Source organism: Ambystoma mexicanum, chromosome 2p (assembly GCF_040938575.1).
Source record: "Ambystoma mexicanum isolate Mex_15411 chromosome 2p, UKY_AmexF1_1, whole genome shotgun sequence".
Lineage (NCBI taxonomy): Eukaryota > Metazoa > Chordata > Amphibia > Caudata > Ambystomatidae > Ambystoma > Ambystoma mexicanum.
This window is the reverse complement of record NC_090923.1, coordinates 88,244,468-88,262,184: the sequence shown is the minus strand read 5'-3', so window position 1 is coordinate 88,262,184 and position 17,717 is coordinate 88,244,468. Positions and strand designations below refer to the sequence as shown.

The following is a 17,717-nucleotide window of genomic DNA, read 5'->3' as shown; positions in this document are numbered from 1 at the left end:
CGGCAGCAAGCCCATCTACATACATGGCAACATTCAGACGCACCCGGGAGGGAGATTTCCACAGGGAAATCGGGAAACACTAATTTCCCCATAGGAATGCATTGGGGCTATAGTTATATCCCGCCTAAATCGTGAGGGTTGGCATGTATGCATCTACCACAACTGCCCGTGCCGGTGAGCATGGGCTAGGGGCTAGATATCACATTATCTAGAGAGGCCAGTGGGTGCACGTGTCAGATCTTAGACTCCAGGTTCTTCTAGGTCTTCAGATTTCCCGCTCCTTGAATTAACTCTACCGAGTCTGTGGCGGGGTTCAAGTCAATAGACCACGTATGAATGCTAAGTGCATTGACTTGGACGTCAAATGTAAGTCACGTGACGAGTTCACGTTGTTAGGTCCGCTTCTCTAAACAGGAAATAGCCTCACGAGCAGTCGCAGGTGGTAATGGTAAGCAGAATGCAACGTGTTTACTGTTTGGAGGGCACCCGGGTGGTGGAGGGCCGCGGTGTTGGCATCAAGCGGATGCTGGCCAGCGGTGTGTGCTCCGTCTGAGCCGTAGATTTCATATAGCCAAATAATGACTCTATAAATTACTAGCCAACTGGGATTTGATTGAACAAGGAAACTGGACTGTGCATCTGAAACGTATTTGTTTTGCCTTGTATTTTGGGGCATAGAGAGTGGTTATTTGTTGTTGTGGCTTGAGAGTTATCCGTGGGAGCATCGAGGAAGGAATGGCTCAGAATAACACCCTGCTCGGCACCCAGCCCAACATGACCCTATCGTCCACTTACTTTCGACCTTCTCCTGCCTTGGTGAAGAGAACCGCTCCTTAGACATGTCCCGCACATGGCCCAGTTCTATGCGCGAGAAAGGCATACAAAACCCAGAATTCCGAGGGAAGCAATGGGACCAGGTGCCTTTCTCGTGCATGGGTCTGGGCTACTCGAGAGCTCTGTTGACAGACCGTACATTTAGAAACAAGCAGTGATACATCCAGTCATTTGGGCTAATACATGGGCATCATGTATCCATAAATTAACCATTCATCATGTATTTCCGTCGGAGTCCACCATCGTTTGTCAGGTAGTGAGTGACCGAATATGCGCCTGTTTCCATATGCCAAGTATTGCCATAACATACTAGATGTGTTGCATTGCTTGCATTTAATTTATTTTCATTTAATCAGCTGGTTGTTTCAACATTCTTTTGTCATTCAAGGTTATTTGTTTATCTTCAGACTGGGTCTCCTGCCCAGCTGATGCATTGTCGTTACATGTTATCATCTTCTGTGTCCATATATGAGGCCACTTGGTGAAGCTCATGCAGTTGTGGTCTTGGAGTGGAGTGGAGGGGGGGGGGATTTGTTGTGTTAAGGATTTCAATCAGACAACGCGCACCTTAGTCTTGGCCCAGTATGCAGTGCACAACTATGTTTTTTTTAGATTAGATTCAATATTGAGATGGTACACCACTCATATCACACCCCATTTTCAAATACCCCGGGTCACAATGGACCATGAACCAGGCGGGTTGGTAAAATATAATATTTATTTATTTGAAAAGTAAAAGAAATCATACACTTTTTTTTAAATGAGGTGATAATAACAATAGGAATGTAAGCAATGCACTAGTTTAACCTTCTATTGACACATTTACAAAACACCAGGGAATAGGAGCACTTTTTTATTTTAGGAAAGATAGCACTCAAGTTAGAATTTCCCCTGAAATGTTCCCTCAACCCATCAATAATCAATTCCGAGTGGATAAACAGAAGCAGCAGGTAATCAGGATGACAAATAGGACACAGAATTAAAATCTGACCTTCCTTCCCAACTAAGAGAAAAAACGGATTTTAAACCCCTGGCAAGGTTATAAAATGACACTGGGAAATGGACAATTAAATAATGAATGTGTGTGAAAAACTTTGAAGCAAATATAATTCCTCACGAAAGCAACCATGCAAAGACACTTAACAATCACAAATAATGAATTACCAAAAGCATACAGTTCGAAAATGAGTGGCAAGTTTAAAACAACATGTTGCAGCAAATGGCACGTTGGAAACTTTAGAAATATTTCTGTTTTCAGTGTAACTTTACTAAAACGGTTTCTTTGAAAAACGGGTGAAATATATTGCAAATCGCAATGCGGTCTTTAAGTAGGGAGATAGATGTATATCATGGAGGTGAAATTAGGTCTTTAGCTGTTGAACTGAATGAGATAGGCAAGATAGAACGAGGTGCGATTTTTGGAAAAATCGGGCTGTGAAACACAGAAAAGCGGCTTTACAATGGATTGCAAATTTTACGCAAACTAGGCTAAGAAAAAGAGGAAGCCACTCGTGAATCTCTACAGTTATACTGCAGTTGTAACCCTTCACGTAGTGTACCTCGTTTCCTTCAGACAAAATTAATTTATTTAATCCAAATTGTTAATGGCTTATGTTCTATGCAAAACAAAAATGAAGAGAAAATCGGCACTAACACTAGGAATCAAAAGCAGGGTTTCACAGATAATGCCGACAATTTTAACATGATATCGGGGTCAGAATAGTATGGCTTGGAGAGGGGAACTAAGGGCAAGGCAAGGTATACTATGGATTTCTATGGGTTCCTATTGATCCTCACAGTCCACTTTAGTTTAGGATTTTGGGACAGTCAGCGTTCTGGTCACCATGTGTTCTGGTCACCACACAGATCTGATCTAACAAAGGACATCCGGACAAAATCAGCGGGACAGGATCAGCTGGGCAGGGACTGGATACCAAAGGATAGTTCTGGTCACCGGATGGCACAGGTACCTCTGGATGCAGTTATTGGGCAGCAATTAGTGGGCCGCAAGCCTCTGCTGGTGTCAGGAGGCTTCCCACAAAAATACCACTGCTTCTCTCTTTGGGTATTGGGATTTTAGAATTGAGGCCTTGCTGGAAGGGTCAGCAGTGCTTGGCCAGGTAGTTGGATCTGGATCGGTGCAAGATGAAGGAAACAGGAACAGGGCGCTGCGCAGGAAATCGGGAAGAGAGTAGTGTGTCTCTAGAGTCTTGTCAAGTACCCTTATTTATAGTGCATAATGACATCATCAAAGTATAGGCTGGGCAGGGTTAACTAAGCACGCCCCTAAACTACTTGGATTGGACAGGGGCTCTAGTCTCCGCCTTGCTCTCAACTGGTTGGCTTTCCAAAGGAATGATGTCTGATTTATGAGGTGAGTTTTACAATGTCCAAAAACTCCCACATTTACTTTACATAAAATCCGATTTTGCCAAAAACAGACATTTATACCATTGCAATCTCTTAGTAAATTTTATACACAGGCTACATATTATGTGCAGCACAGATCATTCCAATCCTCTAGTCTGTGGGACCTTACTTCGCCCTACTGAAACATTTTGGTAATTTTAAACATGAAAGATTCAGCCTAAAATTCCCTAACTTTGTACACAGATGCAAATTATCCCAAGGGATGTATGTACAAAAATGTATGTTTGCAAAATGGATATTTTTCGATTCATCCTCAATACTTTGCCCTTTCTGCCCCCAAGGTGTCAGCGAGTTCTACCATGTCTCAAAAGAAAGCACACAAAAATCACTTTTAAACGGAAACATTTTTACAATTTTTCAAAGTCTTGCTGCAAAGATAGAAGTCTTTAAAGTGTATTCCTGAAATAGTATTTGGGAACAAAATGGCAGTCTCTTTGTTCCTGGGTCAATTTATTTTCCTGACCTTCCACTGCTGCCAACTGTTTCCTTTAGAGCATGGTGGGGGCCTCTCCCTTGATTGAAGTTATATTGCCCCTTCGCACTTCAGGGTTCCTTCCCAGGGAGATTCATTGTCAGGGTCCCAGCAGAGACAAAAATCTGTTCAACCCCGTAATTATCAGGGGGTTGTCAGTATCTGCTGAGAGAGAGCCCTCCTTTTGGTGCCACCCCTCCAAGCAGAAAACCTGTTTTTCAATTTCAGCTCCAGCCACAATAGTTTTAATCATTAATATCATATCTTAGATTCAGAATTAAAGCAAGCCGGTTGTATAAAATAACCCATGTTATATAGTCTCACCAGCAACAAACCCCTTCATGTTGCTAAGACTGGCAGGCTTTCATTCACCAGTGTGTTGTTCCAAAACACAGGGATTTGTTTTTCTTTAATTTACAAAAAAACATTTTTTTACACTTGGTGCAGCTGGCCTTTCCTTTTTAAAAACTTTTCATCTCCAGCAGCTTTACGGACTGTCGCGCAGCTATAGTTATTCTCTTGAATGGTGGAGTTGGTCTGCAGCACAGATACATTGAAACAAACATGGCCCAGCTAGTTAAAATATCTCTCTGAACAGCTGAGTTTTGGATACTTTTGCAAAGAAAATGACTGTTTTCCGTGTAAGTAAAAGTAAAGTTCCTGGTTGACATTTTTTCAGAGTTGGTTTAACTGGACTTGTAAATTCAGAATCATGCCTGGTTTTTCTGAGGCACTGTCAGACACACAAGGCTTGGTAGGGCTTACTAATCACAGTGGCTTTATGGAACAGAAGGAATTTAGGGTTTCTTTTCAATCAGGATTTTAGCTTTTGTAGAAAAGCAACGCTGCTTTTTCCACTTTCTTCCTTTTGTTGATGCCGGAACACACTGGCAATCTCCTTCAATGTGCCCCCTTTGTTCCATCCTGCCCGATGTGTGCTTGACAGGACGGTGACGCCATTTTTGTTGTTGCCAAATGCAGTTTTGAACCATGGCGCTCACAGGAGCCAGCGCAGCCATTTGGCTGTTTCTGTGCAAATGCAGCTTGGTAATGTGGGGAAATGCTGTTGAGTGGGTCAATATATCCCACAGTTGGAACCATTTAATAAACGTATCTCTTAAAAAGTATTTGGAGTACTCCCCTCATTCACTACATAACAGTTGGCGACGAGGATGGGAGCATGACCCTCTCCCTGTGTGTTCCTTCCAGGGCTGGAGCAGGCCCATCTACTTATTCGTCCTTACGGCTGTGCCTCGAGGGCTCCTACGTTTGTCTCGCCGATTTCTGTGCACCTGCAGTGTTCTCTACTGCCCAGGAGGGCCAAAGTGTGCCCTGGTTTCTGCCACGCATTTTCGATGGTGCAGCTGCTGTCACCATGTCTCAGCGGGTCAGTTGTGCTCTGAACGGCTCAGTTTCGGAGCTTGCAGAGTTCGAAGCTGTTTGGCGGACATCCCTGCTGCACTGGCAGAACTTTGTCTGCTCTGACTGGGCTTTCCCTGTGCAGCGCACGTCGGCTTGGCTGGTTCCAGTTGTTAACTGTGTCCCCTCTCGGAGGGCGGACAGCTTTCGCTTTTCTCTGTGGCCTGTGGCGAAGGAGATGCACTCTTCCTGTGTGCACCTACTGCTTTGGCTTTTAGGCAGAGCTCGATCGGAAATTTGAGTAACAGACTTATTGTGAGACTGCCGGATACAACCGAGAGGTTTTTCTAGGATCACAGCACTTTGTGGGGTACTTCACCTTCCACCACATTTACATCAGCGTCTATTTCAGGCACTGTGAACTTGTATTCTTCTAAAAATATATTAGAAGGTATTGTGCTGGGGGTTGTGCTCTGATAGCTGTTCCTCCACCTCTATAGCACATCAAGCCAACAGGTGTCGGTTAACTATGTCTTTCTATCTTTATATGCAAGTTTTTTTTGTCTCACTTATCCCACTAATTCATTGAGTATTTTAAAAATCTTTGAAGTATTCGAACAAAGTTGAGGTATTCAAGGTGAGATGAGTACTTTACCAGTGCAATTCCAACCCAGGCTGGGAGAGCCAATCGTCAAATGGTAAATATGGAAGCAGGACTTTAGACTATGGCTATGGCTGTTCATTGTCCAGACCACAGCATTTTGAGGCGCAATGCTCTTCTCATGCACAGCCTGTGATATAAAGGCAAGCGTATGTGAAGGGCCGGAGGGGAGGGAGGGGGGGGGGGGCGGGCGGTCTGTACTTCCGCTCTCTAGATGGTAGAGGAGAGGCACAGAGGACTCCTGCCAAGATTCTCTATAAGGTAGCAATGGACGAGCAATCAAGGCCTGGCTTCTCAGGAGGTGATGCAGGCTGGTTCTTAAGTACAGTGTAGTCCCCAAGCACCCACAAAGGAATGTCCGCACACTGTATTAGTTAAAACAGTCTTTATATAATCAATATTCAAGGTTATGTACAGTATCACGATAACTCACTTTGTACTTTATCTATAATGGCAAATATACAGTTCTACGTGGTACCACAATTACTATTAGATCTCTTTAAAGTGCATCAACTGTACGGTTAAATGGCACAGAAATCAGTTCGTAACAGAAACCAACAATAGATATAAGAGGAAAGCAGTTGGTTAGAACAATTGGCAGAATACTGGCCCCGATACCTAGACACAGTTCTGTGTGGAGATTCCTCCCCCCCCCCCCCCAACCTGGGCAACCTGTAGAATAAAGATATATCACAAGCCCAGTCCATATATTGTTCACATGAGACTTTCCAATAGTTCTTCAACCCCAAAGTACCTGGCGTTGTAGCGTTCCACGTCGGGGGAATCGACAGCCCTTCTTGAGTGCCCTCCCTTTGAGGCAGGAGTCACGGGTCGTCGAACGTCCGACGAAGAACAGGGTGAACTACAACGGTGAAGTGGCAGCTTCTTTCCTAGCGGTGCTCGTTGACGAGGGAACGTAAACATCCTGCAAGGAGGAGGCGTGCGGGGCACCTCGATGTAGATCAATCTGGACCGCAAAGAGTTTGAAGAATTGTGGCCCAGCAAGGGCATCAAGTCGTCGGCGTCTCTGTGTATTTGTATTTTTATTTATTTTATTTGTGTAGCGCAGACCAGGCTCGGAGGCAACCAGGCGCATATCTTCAAAACAAAGTTAACAACAATGCAGGAGCATATTACATAGCATAGGTATACATAGTAGCAGTGCAGATCAGTCAGGCATACATCACATGACTGGGAGACGGCTATTCAGAGGACAAATGGGCATCTGGTGTGGCTAGCCAAAGTTTAACCTGAAGTTTGAATGAGTTAAGAGATGGTAGATTTCTAATGGTGAGGGGCACAGTGTTCCAGTGTTTGGCTGCCAAGACTAGGAAGCTGACTCCTCCAGCTGTTTGGAGCTTGGAGCTTGAATCTAGGGATTGCAAGGCTTTGGCTGTGGGCAGATCTGAGTGGACGTGCGGGGATATATTGAGTGAACCGCGAGGCTAAGTAACTAGGGGCTTGGTTGTGAATGCATTTATAGGCAAGGGCAAGTGATTTGAGTGAGATCCTTTGGATGACAGAGAGCCAGTGTAGGTTCTTCCTGGTTTCAGAGATTTGTGCTGATCTAGGGATGTTGAGGGCTGCTCTGATGGCATTATTTTGAGTGATCTGTAGTTTATTAAGGTTGCTCTGGTTAATGCCTTGGTACAGTGCGTTACAGGAGTCCAATTTGGACATAACCAGTGTCCTGGCGAGGGTGATGCAATTCGGCGTAGATAGGAATGGGCGGCTAGCTGTGATCAACTTACATGTGTAAGCTGATGCGAAGTTCAAGTTCTCAATAATTGCGTATTTGACGGGTTCCGAAAAAGAGCATAGCAAATTCTAAATGTTGTGCACTTGGCATGTCGAAGTCATGGGCCGAGCTTTGAAGGACTCGGAGTTGGACCAGTGAACGCTGGCTTGAGGCCCCCAGAGGGGGGTTCTCCGGGTCCGGAGCCTAAGATTACACTGTGCAGGCGTATTTTTCGAAGAAGGGGAGCCATATTTCCTCGATGTTGGATCTAGATTCGTCAAGTAAATGCGTGAGGAATTCCATGTCGTAAATGGCCCGTACCTTGGTTACCAATGCTTTTTCCCCGGGCATTCTGGGGTTCTTCCATTTTTGTGCCAGGCAGCACCTGGCCGCCACCAACATAACCTGGAGCATGTGGTCATGGGTATTTTCATGATCGTCCCCAATGTCCATTCTGAAAAGGAGAAGCCAGGGGCCGGAAGGCCGCTCCACCCCATCTATCCCCTTAATCCATGCCAAAACCTCCTCCCAGTACTTTTGGACCACTGGGCACCCCCACCACATGTGAATATAACCCCCCCCCTTTCGGTCCTACACTTCCAGCAATGTGGGTCATACCCCGGCCTCATTCTAGCAATCCTCTGTGGGGGGTAGTGCCAGCGATGCAATATCTTGAGGGCCTGGTGGCGATACTGGAGTGAGGGCGTGGAGCGGTTGGCCCGCCTACACATCTCCCTCCACCTCTCGTCGTCAATCTCCTCACCCAGGTCCTTTCCCCATTGTGTGCGTGCAGGTGGGGGGTCTCGCGGGACAGAAAAGAGGAAGAGCTTGTAGAGGTGGGATATTATTCCCTTGGAGCCCCTCGCCGAAAGGAGGAGTTTTTCGAAGTCTGTAAGGTCTCTCCTGAGGGTGTCCCCCCCCCCCCCCAGGATGGTTCGGTCAGGACTCCCATAAGCTGGAGATAGCGAAAGGGGGACAGGGTGCCTATCCCCAGGGCCCCCTCCAGATCTTTCAGGGGTAGGAAGGAGCCCCCCCACCCAGAGGTGACCAGTCCTGCTAAGGCCTGCCTCGAACCACCTCTGGTATGCCGCTGGTTCCGCTATCTTGGCCAGGAAGGGGGGGGCCCAAATGCAGCTTAAAGGGGAGGGCCAGGTTGTAAACCAGCGGTAGTAACCCCCTCCCTCTTTCCATAGGAACCACGACACTTTTAGGACTGGCTGGTACAAGACATTTCTGGGGATCTTCTTCCTCGGGACCCAGAGCCATTCCTCTATGGTGACGGGTGCGAGAGGCCCGTTGTCCATGGCTACCCATTGTTTTTTCGTTCCCGGGGCAAAGTGGTCGACCAGGACCCTCAGTTGGAAGGCCCTATGGTATGTTTCAAGGTCAGGGTATCCCACCCCTCCATCCTCCTTTAGTCTGGTCAGCACCTCGTAGGAGATTCTGTGTTTCTTTCCTGACCAGAGAAAGTTGAGGAGGACTCGCTTCGTTTCCTTGAACGTTTTGGGGATCAGCACCGGGAGCATTTTGAAAAGAAATAAAAACTTGGGAAGGATTACCATTTTTATGAGATTGAGACGTGCCATCCAGGAGAGCCCCGACCCTGACCATCGCTGTCTTTCGGGATTGCTGACCAGAGGGGGGGAAATTGGCCAGGTATAGGCCCTCAGGGTCACGGGTGACCTGGACTCCAAGGTACCGGAATCCGTTGTCTCTCAGCCTGAAGGGGAGTCCGTTTAACAAAGGTAATCTCTGAGTCTGTTAACTTACCCCCTACGAACGCCACCGATTTATCCAGATTAACTTTGTACCCCGATAGGTCCCCATAGCGCGAGAGGCCCTGCAGCATTCGGGGGACTGTTTGGGATGGGTTTGTGATATAGAGCAGTGCATCGTCAGCAAAAAGGCAGACTTTGCACTGCATCTCTCCGACCTGTACTCCTCTGATGGCCGCATCGTTGCGGATCGAAATTGCCCATGGTTAAATCACGAGCGCGTAAATTAGGGGGGACAAAGGACATCCCTGCCGTGTACCACGCTCGAGGGGGAATGTCCTCGACTCTGTCCCATTTGCCACCACTCTAGCGGAGGGGGAGGAGTAGAGCGCGGAGATCGAACCCAGCCACCTCGGGCCCACACCCAGGGTTGTGAATACCTCCCTCATAAAGGCCCAGCTGACCCTGTCAAAGGCCTTCTCCGCGTCAAGGGCCAGTAGAAGCGCGCCTTTGTCGCGGACCCCTCTCGAGGCAAGCACATGGAGCGTCTTCCGCATATTATCAGAACCCTGCCTGTTCACGACAAATCCCGCTTGGTCGGGGTGTACCAGGCGCGGGAGGCAGCCCTCAAGTCTGGTGGCCAGAATTCTGGCAAAGATCTTAGCGTCCAGATTGAGGAGTGAGATGGGTCTATAAGACCCACATTCCGTCTGGTCCTTGGTGGGTTTGGGTATAACAGTGATGAGGGCCTGCAAAAATGTCGGTGGGATGGACTCCTGGTTCCTGATCTGGTTAAACAGTTTGGCCAGGGGCTTCATCAGGACGGGTTGGGTCTGTTTGTAAAAGTCGGCTGTATAGCCGGCTTCCCCTGGTGCCTTTCCCACCTTCATCCTTTTGATGGCGCCCTCCACCTCCTCCTCCGATATCTCTCTCTCCAGGACCTCTAGCTCCACATCTGACAGCCTAGTCAGAGGGTGTTCTGCCAGGTAGGTGCCAGTGATTCGCCTGCCTTTTTGGAATAGAGTTTGCTGTAATAGTCAGCGAAACACTCCACTATTTCCCCACGGCCGCCGTGAATCCCGCCCACTCCATCCCTGACACGAGTGACTCCCCTCTCAACCCTGCAGCCCCGAGCCCTGTGCGCTAGTAGGGTCCCCAGCTTATCCCCCCGTTCGTAGTACCTCTGCTTAGTGTATCTCATTTTCTTGATGACTTCCCCTATGAGGACCGTATCGAGTTCCTGTCTTTTGTCCTGCATCTCCTGCAGGAGAGCCCCTCGATCTACCCCCAGGAGGCCCAGTCTGGCTCGCAGAGCGCCCAACTCAGCGCGGAGTTTACCCTCGATTAGGCCCCTCTCCCGTTTACGTCTCGAACCCTCCACTATGAGAAGGCCCCTGAAAGTGGCTTTTGCGGCATCCCACACCATGGACATATCCGTCTCGCCGGTGTCGTTTGTGTCAAAATAGGCCAGCATTTCCTGCCTCATGAAATCACGAAATAATGGGTCCCTGAGGAGTGTATCATTGCAACGCCATCGAGAAGATCTTGGGGAGATGGGCAGTGACCAATTCGCTATGAGGAGTTCGTGGTCCGACCAAGTTATGGCTTCCACCTTCGGCTGTTGTGCCACCCCGTTCCCTTCTTCCGAGATTAACAAAAGGTCGATTCTGGTGTAGGTGTAATGAGGGGGCGAAAAAAAGGTGTACCCACCCTGGTTGGGGTTTGCTGTTCGCCAGATGTCCACCCAATAGTGCTCTCTCAGGAGGGCCTGAAGGGCCAGATTGTCCCTGGAGATGCCCCTGGGTGTCCCCCCTCTCGCGGACCACCAGTCAAGCTTCGGGTCCATTATAAGGTTGAAGTCCCTCCCCCCCCCCAGTATCATGGCTCCCTCATCCATCACATGAAAGACCTGGGTGAGGAAGTGTATTTGTTTTGAGTTGGGCGCGTACAGAGTGGCCAGGGTAACGCGCTCTCCCTCACAGGTTCCCTTAATGCCCAAAAAACGACCACCAAAACCCCTCTTGGTTTCTATGTCTGTGAGATGGAACGCTCTGCTCAGGAGGATACCCACCCCTTCCTTCTTAAAACTTCTGTGTGAGGCTCAGTAATTGCACCCGATGTCTTTCCCATTGATCTTCGATTCCCTGCCTTGTCTGTAATGTGTCTCCTGTAGGAAAAGAACCGTTAGGTGTTGTTTACGGAACATGTTGCTCTTGAGAGATCTCTTATTCTGGGAGTTAAGGCCCTTGACGTTCAACGTGCCTATCTTTGCTTCAATCATTGTCATTTTTCGTTATGCGCACTGAAATCGCCTCTAAGTGTCTGCTACTCGGAGCCCGTTGCAAAAAAAGTGTCCATAGTTTGAGCTGGTTTTCCCGTTCCCCTCGAGCCCCACGGGGGGCAACCCCCTTTCCCCCCTCCCCTTTACCCGTTTTGTGGGGCGTTCGCCGCCGGGTCCCCGGGTGGGGATGTGACTGGCAACGAACCACCAGGGTCGCTTCCCTGGCCCCGGGAAAACATTTTCTTAGGTGTAGCGCTTTCCAACATGTCTCGCTTCGTTAAGTACCGGCCCTTTCTGATCCGCGGTGGGGAACTGGCTGTAGTGACTCCCGAGCCAGGCCCCCACCGGCCCTGGTACCTTGTCGTGTCTCCTTTGCCCCTGGCGGGGCGTGTCACAGCATGAGACCTGGAGGGGCGCCGGCCGTTGTCCGTGTGGAGTCGCCGTGCAACTTCCTATGAAACCATACAACAGCCTCTGCAACCCTGAAGGAAGTTGATTAAACAAAGAACTCCCCTCAGGTCGTGGGGCGAAAACACTATGAACGGCGGGCTCCGTGAATCGTCGCGCGCTCCCGTGGGGTGTGGATCAGGCCTTCTGTGCAGAAAGGCAAGCCTTGGTTGCTGCTCGTACGCTCATATAGGATCTCCTCGGTCTGTGAGTGGATGTTTGGTTTTTCGGAATTTACGTGAGCCTTTGACCTTTAGCTTCCCCTGGGAGAGGTCTGGGCCTCGAGGAGCACGAGGGCGGTCTCCGTTGGTTTCGTCCCGACTTTCTGATGGACCCGCGATGTCGCCTGTGTGATCTTCGGTGGCCCTACGGATTTCGGCCTCGGTGACTAGTTGGTACCTCTGGCCCTGCCATTCGAATGCTAGGTGGAATGGGTGGCCACCTGGTGATAGTGCCACATTTCTTTCGCATCTGGAGAGTGAGGGTTGAGAGATCCTGGTAAATCGTCACCCTGGAGTTACCATGTTGAATATCCCGTAGGGTTCTAGCCCTCTCCAACACCCTAGCCTTGTCCTTGTAGTAGTGAAATCTTGCAAGAACTGAGTGTGGACCTCTACCCCCCCGCCGGCGCGATGGACTCTTATCAAGCAGGAGAGTCTCCCCCGAGTCCAACCCCAGGACAATCCTGATGATGTCTTGGATTTTGCTTTCAAGTCCAACCGGGGTCTCTCCCTCCGTCTCCTCCAGGCCAAAAATTCTCAAGTTGTTTCTCCTCTCCCGGTTCTCCAGGTCGTCAACCTTGAGCCGGAGGTGGTCCTCGCGGCGGTGCAGTTCCTGAAATCTGGTTTCCATTCGTGCCTCGAGGATGTCCGTCGATGCCTGGTTGCACTCGACCCCTTCTACCCGATCCTCCAGCGTTGAAACCTTGGCCGTGAGGTCCGCCAACCTGGCCCCCATATCTGTCCTCATACCCCTAATCTCTTCTAGTATCGTTTGGATGTTACTCTGTATGGCATTCATGTCCGGGGGTTGCGAGGCTGCAGGGCCGGTCTCCCATTTCGAGGGGCCCAGGCGTGTATTGGTATTGCGCAAGGGTCTCCCTCCAGTTCATGGGGTATCGATCGCACCAAGCTATAGGGTTCTCCTGAGGTGCCTGCCGGGTGGCGGGGTGGGCCAGGCGCGCTCCCGCGACGGCCTGCGCCTTCTCCGGTGGTCGGGTGGGCGCCTCCACGGAGGCTGTGGGGAGGTAGGCCGTTGGGGCGGTGGTCAGTTGTGGAAGCGTGGGCCGTTGAGATGGTTCTGCGGTGCGCCGCCGCGTCGGCCTGGGCACAGACGAATCACTGGTGATGAGAGCGGTAGGTGTGGCGGTGGTGCCCCCGTATCCCCAATGATGGATGGATGGGTCGGTCGCCGGCAGCTGTTGGAACTTCTCGGAAGGCCCGCCCGGCGCTGGGCCCTGTGTGTTGGGTGGACGGGCCGTTACTCCTCTCTGGTGGGGTCGGATGACCCGCCGCATCCGGCGTGGGGGCTCCTCTGAGATGTCCGGAGAGACGGGGCCATCAGCCGTGTGGCCCAAGCCACTGAAGGGGATCTCTGCAGGGCCCGTCCGAGCCGTCGAGAGGGCCTCAGGCCTCGGTGCACGAGTCAGAGCAGGTGGGGAATTCGACTCCTCCCACCACTAGGCAGCTAGGCGGTGTGCGGCTCCCACTCGGGACCTTCCCTCAGGTGTACGGGGGTCGCCGCTCACAGGTCGTTATCTCGGGAACGGGGGCATCTCCGATGTCTTGACCAGCTTCTGGGTAGTCCACAGCGGTTCCCCTTCTCAACGATCGCTGATAGATGGGGTTAAAAAGCACTTAAGGCATGTTTTTCCATGGGTTTCCCGGGGCCATGCGGGGAGCATGAGATTCAGGCGGCCATCTTGCCCGTGCCCCCTGGTGGCCTCAGGTCTTTTTATCTTTGGATACTTTGATGGTGTTGCCATCGATGTTGAAGGAGCTGAACAGAGGGTTCAACTATGTTGAGAGCCCAGGATGAGGAGCTCGGTCTTATCGTTGTTAAGACAGAGCTCATGTTGTGCCATCCAGGCTTGGATGACAAGGTAAATGTCGTTTAGTGATTTAGAGTCAACAGTGTGGTCGCCTGTGATGGGAATGAGTATCTGGGTGTCATTGGCGTAATTAGTGTAGCTGACACCCAGATAGTCAAGCACATCGAACAGGGGTTTAGTGAACACATTGTAGAGGGTGGGGGATACGCATGAACCTTGCGGGACCCCACAGGGGACTGGCGCTGGGTCTGCTGATAAAGTTGGGGAGAATACTCTCATGTGTCTATTGTCTAGGAAGGATCTAATCCAGTTGGTACTGCTTTCTGAGAAGTGGGCTGCAGATTTCAGATGTTGACAAAGGATATGGTTGTTGACCAGATCGAAGGCAGCAGATAGGTCCAGAAGGAGTAGTAGTGCCAGTTTGCCATTATCTTTTAGGTCCTCAATTTGGGTTTTCAGTCCCATGTTTGGGTCTAAAGCCGGATTGTCTAGTGCCAAGCAGATTGTTTCCAGATAGTCCTGTATCTGTAAGTACGCTGCTCTGTCTAATATTTCTAGAAGAAATGGGACCGTAGTAATGGGCCTGTAGTTAGTTGGTAACTCCGGATCTAGAGTCGTTTTTTTCTTCAAATTGTTGGTGACCACTCCAGATTGAAATGAGGAATTAATGAGTGGTTATGAATGGAGCGAGTTCATGTGCCGATTCCTTAATGATCGGAGCGGGACAGGAGTCACCTTGAGAGTTTGAAGGTTTTAAGGTGCTGATGATTTTTTTCACTTCAGAGATGGAGAGTGACGTGAAGCTGAAGGGCTTGAGGGAAGGTGGGATGGTCGTTTTAGGTGGTGTGGTTTTGTTTAGGGGGAGGTGAGGACGGTATTTTGTTTGGCGTTGATTTTGGCTTGCAAGGTAGAGATTCTGTTGAGAAGTGCATTTTGGATATTATTGCACCAAGGGCTGTCTTTGATGCAGGAGTTAGGGATAGGCGACGGGGATTCTAGTTCTTTGAGAATTTTGAATAGCTCTTTTGTGTTGGATTCGGCTTGTGATATGTGTTGGTTATATGTCTCTTTTTTGGCTTGGCGGATGGCTTCCTTGTAGTTAAGTGAAGTAATGAGGAGGGGGTCTTTGTTAGCTGAACTAGGATTGCTTTTCCAAAGAGATTCGGCCTTACGCTTTTTTTTGCGCAGAACTCTAAGCTGCGGGGTGAACCATGAGTTCAGGTGGGATTGTTTAGCTTTGCGTATTTTTAAAGGGGTTATAGTCTCAATGGCTTTGAGGAGTGTAGAGTTGTAGGTGTCTACTAGGACAGTAGGGTCCTTGTGATGCAAAGCATATTTGTTGAGAGGGAGCAATTTGTCTCTGGTAATGTCCTTTTTGTTCCTGGTGGGTATAGCAGGGGCTATAATGGGTTTGGGCTGGGGGTTAGTGGATGGTAGGTGGAAGGTAATGATATGATGGTCGGACCACGCGCAGGGGGAGTTAGAGGTGATAGTGGTGTTGCAGTTAAGGTCAGATATCCAGTCAAGCGTTCTGCCCTTATTATGGGTAGGTGCGAGAATGCGTTGTTGGAAGTCTAGGTTACCAAGGGTGGTGGCAACCTCGTCCTTAGGGTCAGAGAGGCCCATATTGAGATCACTTAGTAGCAACACCTGCGAGTTAGGCTTAGTGTTGGTAGACAATATAGAAGAGATGTCATCAGTGAATGAGCCAAGGGGACCTGGGGGTCTGTAGATGAGATGTAGTGTAGCTGTGTTAGTGGGTGAGGGGGATAGTTTCACGGAAAGGGATTCTGCAGAGCTGAATTGGGAGCAGGTAGTGGTCCGCATAGTGATGTTATCTTTGTGGATAAATGCGACTCAACCTCCTTTGGTCAGGTTGGACTGGCGGTCGTTTCTAATGATGGAATAGCCATTAGGTAAGGCTAAGGCGAGAAGAGGGCCAGAGGCAGCATGTAGTCAAGTTTCAGTAATGGCTAAAAAAAAAAGATTTTGGACGGTGATAAGGTCAGCAATGTCAAGAACGTGTGCTGTGAGGGATCTGGCATTGATAAGAGCTCCCTTGAGCGTTGTGGTCGGGGTGGGAGGGGGGGAATTGGGCCTAGAAGGTGAATCATGTTGTAAGTGGGAGATGAGGCTACGCTGTGAGCAAGGTGCGCGGGGCAGTCTAGATCTGTGTCTGATGTTTCTAGATTGTAGTGTGCAAGGTTGGTTAGGTGTAGGTTTTGTGGCAAAGTGCTTGAGCCACAGAGCCGGGTCTTTGAGGTACGCTGTGGTCTTTGGGTGGCGGGAAACCCACCGATGGATACTCCTCGGCGGGTCGACGGTCAGGACTTCTCCAGTGGGATAAAGCGGCGGCGATGTGGACGAGAGCGTCCTTGGATTTGAATGTTCTTAGGCAAACGGGAGCACGGTGGCTCAGGTTGGTGACGGCGGTCGTCGACAGTAGCGGATGGTTACAGCCTGGGCGCTTCTCCTTGGGATTCTGCGGCAGTCCCCGTCTCGGGTCGGCAGCCTGTCATAGGTCTGTCTAACAGGGAGCTTTGGCAAAGATCAGCTGGTGCACAATGGTCCTTCGTAGCTCGGGAAGAGGGCGCCTTACCAGGTCCTCTCTGGGTCACAGCAGCTTTCAGATTGATGAAGGAGAGCAACAGCAATTCTTCTCTTCCAGCAGGGCTTCAAGGTCAAGCGTCGAATTCACTCCAGTTACTCTTCGTAGTTTGGACTTCAGCTCAGAACACTTCTGAACACGATTCCTAGCAGTGAGGTCACCAGATATACTGTTGATCTCCCATTTATTCCGCTGGGTCACACTCGAGCATCCAATCCCTATGAAGGGCAGTCAGTAGTCTGTCAGCCAATCGGGCGCACGGTGCATTCAGGCCATTCTTCTCCATCCAGACACTCGCAACACAGAATGTGGATTTTGACAAGTACCACGCCATTCAACACTACATTCATACCAGTTTCGGGCAGGGCTGTCCTAGTCATTGTGTCAAACACCAGGAACTAGACATCCACAACAAGAAGTGCATACAGGTCCCACCCACAGGTGTACCCACAATATACGGTCGTTGGAAAGGCTCCAGCCAGTCTGGTCGGCACTTCCACACACTACTGTATATGGAACTTCCACCCAACAGCCAGTCGGGGGGAAGGGACAGAGTCATGGCTTCCTGGGACTTCGGGAAGATCAAGGTAACAGGCGATGGAAGGCAAGAGGCCACAGGGGCCATCTTGTCCCCATGAGGAACCTACCAATTCCAATGACAGGGCCTGGGCATCCCAAAATGGAGGACCCTCAGGGCACCAGTCAATTCAGCACGGAGCTGCCACCAGCCCGTACCCTATTCTGTGGGCCACCCACAGGTGCCCAAAAACATACACTAGGGGCACAGGGTTGTACCCCCACACATGGGTGCCATAAGGGTATCCCATGGGTCTGTTCACCAAAAACCAAAAGAGAGCTGCACCGCCAGGAGTCCCACATGAACTCCTGCGTGGAAAACGCAACAGAACACACCATAAAAAGCAGTAAAGGACAAGGATACGGAGGCCTTGTCCCTCTGATACATTTCCAGCATCACAGCGTTTCCTGAAGATGTTGCCTAATTTAAGTGTTTCGGGTTCTGGAAATGGCGAGTCTGCAGAGGCCCTAAATTTTTTCGATAACATTCTCAAAAAACTGGACAAACGCTATGAAAAGTTTGTTGGTATAATTTTACAGCGATAC

General features: G+C 49.8%; 1 protein-coding gene across 2 annotated transcripts in view; it reads left to right on the top strand.

Moving 5' to 3' along the window:
• Positions 1–382: 382 nt before the first annotated feature.
• The window catches only part of WDR6 (WD repeat domain 6), a 202,227-nt gene continuing 184,892 nt past the window's right edge, over positions 383–17,717 (top strand). For both annotated transcript variants that reach the window (XM_069643315.1, XM_069643316.1), the window contains exon 1: positions 383–448. The gene's annotated coding sequence lies outside the window, so the exon portion shown is untranslated. The remainder of the gene's footprint in view (positions 449–17,717) is intronic.